This window comes from Choristoneura fumiferana, chromosome 25 (genome assembly GCF_025370935.1).
Source record: "Choristoneura fumiferana chromosome 25, NRCan_CFum_1, whole genome shotgun sequence".
Classification (NCBI taxonomy): Eukaryota; Metazoa; Arthropoda; class Insecta; order Lepidoptera; family Tortricidae; genus Choristoneura; species Choristoneura fumiferana.
The window spans coordinates 9,198,946-9,202,781 of record NC_133496.1 but is presented as its reverse complement, the minus strand read 5'-3'; the positions used below and the strand labels follow the sequence as shown (position 1 = coordinate 9,202,781).

Here is a 3,836-nt window from a genome sequence, read left to right as displayed (position 1 = left end):
AACGGTTTACAAGATAGAGGGGGGGCACAATTTTTGCTAATTTGGGAGCGATTATTTCCGGAAATCTCCACTTAATCAAAAAAGTTTTTGAGAAACCTTACTATCTTTTCAATAGAGCTGTCGAAATATGTGCCGTTGATGCGAGCTTAATTTTTTTTTTTCAGTTTCTGTTACGTGTATGGAGTGCCCCCCTTATAAATATTTATTTTTGTAATTTAACCACAAAACTAAATAGCGGCTTTGACAAGACATCTGTACTCCAAATTTCGTTGATATACTACATCTTATAGTTTTCTAGTAAAATGCCTGTGATATACGGACGGACAGACAGACAGACGGACTTGACGAAACTGTAAGGGTGCCGTTTATGCCATTTTTGTTCCGGAACCCTAAAAAGTGGTCAATTAAAATTAGCAAAAGTCAAATTGTTTCATATACTTACTAGTTCAGATAAGATTGATTCAAGTTTGAAAAATATTGTTCAAATGTTTTCTAACATATTTTGGACAGCGACCCCAAATTACTGCAGCTACTTTTATCTCCAATCTTATGCACAGGAGTTACAAAGGCAACCTTCCAGGCCTCTGGAAATACGCCTTCGTAGAGACTAACTGGGTAGGGTTTACGAGTAATACTTACAAGTTAAGGTAACTTTACTTACCGACGGTATTTCTACTATTTGTTCTTACATGATTCAAATGACAGATGCCAAACTGACGGAATTAGAGTCCCTCCTACGGTTACGCAAATCTACCGACCTTACTCTCTACTACCTTTTCCAACCTCGACATTGGCAGAATCATCGATAGTATCAACGGAGCTATACTTTCAAGAATTGAATTGAATTGAACTGTTACGCAAACTATCGATACTTTTGCATGTAACTAGTGCTAAACGAACTGTGCCCTTAGTGTAAGTTTTCGGTTACAAAATACGTCTCGATCGCGTTCGCGTTAAAATCTCAATTTATATGGAAACACGAACAGCGCCTCTAGCGGAACGTTTGCGATGTTCATGTTTCCATACAAATTGAGATTTTAACGCGAACGCGATCGAGACGTATTTTGTGACCGAAAACTTACACTAAGGGCACTGAAAGTCTTATTTGATTTTTAAAATATAACTTATTCAACACTTGGAGTGTCACTTTCCGACTCTGACTAACAATCTTGCAAATTAATAATAAGTTCGTTTATTTTACCGCTTTTATTTTTACCGATAACCCTCACCTCTTTATTAGCAATTGCGGCCTATTGAAATAACATTGTAAGGGCGTTCATTAAAGAAAGTAAGTTAGTATAACACAGTGCCTACGCAGTAACTTAACAATTTGTTGGCAAGTTTTAGTTCAAATATTCGAACAATCAGCAGTTTTATTGTGATTTCATTTTTTCAAGCATTATATCTCTGTTGGAAAAAATAAAAAATTAGTTACCGCCTCACGAAGTTACTTATTCATCATGTGTCATTTGAGTCATCTTAGAACAAATAGAGTATACCGAATAAGTGGCCGTGTCCAATTAGAGACCAAGCCCCCGGATACTGTGGTGGCCGGGGGCCTTTGTCAGCCCTGTACCGGGAGTCCCGGTCCGGGACAACGACACGGTGACAAACACACAAACAGCCACTAGGGCTATAACCACAGTTATCCACGTGTTTTCACTAAAATTATATTTTTTTGCTAAAATGCACAGGGCGACTACCTAACATGAAATACGTTTAAAAAACCAAAGTCACTTTGTTTAAGTACTTAGGTACCTACTCATTTTAATTTGGAAAAAATGCAGCCGCTGCGGTTCCATATCAATGTCAAAGCCATAATGTTCATTATCGATACAAATCCACACTTAATAATATAAATGCGAAAGTGTATGTTTGTGTGTTTGTATGTTTGTCCGTCTTTCACGTCGAAACGGAGAGACGGATCGACGTTATTTTTGGCATAGAGATAGGTTATGGGCCAGAGAGTGACATAGGCTACTTTTTATCCCGGAAAAATGCACAGTTCTCGAGGGGACAGCTCGCGATAACCGAAATTCACGCGGGCGAAGCCGCCAGCAAAAACTAGTACGTATTATAAATGCGTGAGTATGTTTGTTTGTTGATTCGTTACGCTTTCACGCTTAAATTACTCAATCGATCACGATGAAATTTGCTATAAGTAGAGATGGTTTGAGGCCTCAAAAAGGACATAGGTCAGTTTCATCCTAGAAAGTTTTATAGTTCCCACGAGCGTGCCGCTAACGAATTATTCGCAGATGAAGTCGCGAGAAATAGCTATTTGCTATAAATATTATAGTTTGAGACCCCGACAATGGCAGAATATTTTATTAAACTAGCCTTTGCCCGCGGCTTCGCTTGCGCAGAATTAGGAATTAGAAATCCCACAGGAACCATACATTACGAGTATTTCGGGATATAAACTAGCCTAGTACGTTATTCCAGGATTATTACCTATGTGCCAAATTTCATGCAAATACGTTCAGTAGTGTTTGCGTGAAAGAGTAACAAGCAAAACATACATCCATCCATTCATGAGAACTTACGCGTTGAGAATATTATTAGTGGGATGGGATGGGATGGGCATCATAACTGATATTTACTCATCATCATCATCATCATCGGCCTATCTTAGTCCACTGCTGGACATAGGCCTCTCCAGTTGCACGCCACTGAGCACGATCCTCGGCCAGTCTCATCTAGTTCTTACCAGCTAACCTGCGAAGATCATCGCTCCACCTAGTCTGAGGGCGTCCTACGCCACGCTTGCCGATTCGCGGTCTCCACTCAAGAACTCGTTTGCCCCAGCGGTTATCAGTTCTTCGACTGATATGGCCGGCCCACTGCCACTTCAGTTTGCTTATCTGGTGAACTATGTCGATGACTTTAGTTCTGTGTCGGATCTCCTCGTTTCGAATTCGATCATTCAGAGAAACTACGAGCATAGCCCTTTCCATAGCTCGCTGAGCGACTTTAAATTTGTGGACCAGCCCAACCGTGAGTGTCCACGTCTCGGCACCATATGTCATGACAGGTAGGCCGCACTGATTGAAGACTTTCGTCTTCAGGTTCTGTGGAATTGGCGATGTAAAGACTCGACGAAGTTTCCCATATGCTGCCCAACCCAGCTGTATTCTTCTATTGGCCTCTTTCTCGAACTGATATTTACTACCATCATGATTTTTAAAGTTAAATATTTCGCACAGAGATCACTGAATTGAAAAATCATCTTTACAACCCCCCAATCATATCAACCGATTTATTCGTCTTCATTTTGTTTAGTAGTTCTTAATTTTGACCTATCCAATGATGCCTCATACTAACTGTGGTTAGAGGAAAAAAACAAAACACCTCCACTTTACGTATATGGGAGGTACAGTCAAGTGCAAAAATAAGTATCTATTCGAACCAATCAAAAATATGTTACTACGGCCTTATCGCGTCGAAATAAGTCCGTGGTACTTATTTTTGAAACTTTAAATAAGTTCATATTTTTACACTTGACTGTACCCTAATAATATTAAAAAAAATACATTATACGAGTATATTTTTTTAAATCACTCCCACTTTACGTCGGTTGGGGGGAAGTACCCTATTTTATTTTTTATTTTTAATACAACGTTGTTGGCTTAGTGTCTCATTATATCCGTTCAAAATTACAGCTTCTAGCACTGATAGTTTCCGAGCAAAGCCATTATTTACTTTCTATAATTACTTTCCAAGGAATTATTATTTCAATTAAGGCTAAAATCATTTAGTTAATCTAAATTCCTCCATTCATTTCTTTAACGAAAGCAGTAGGGTGGAAATAATTAGGTAAATAAAAAACAGTTAGA

The 3,836-nt window shown here is 38.8% G+C and overlaps 1 pseudogene; it reads right to left on the bottom strand.

Moving 5' to 3' along the window:
* Positions 1-2,601: 2,601 nt before the first annotated feature.
* Positions 2,602-3,836, bottom strand: part of LOC141442553 (uncharacterized) — a 64,816-nt pseudogene continuing 63,581 nt past the window's right edge.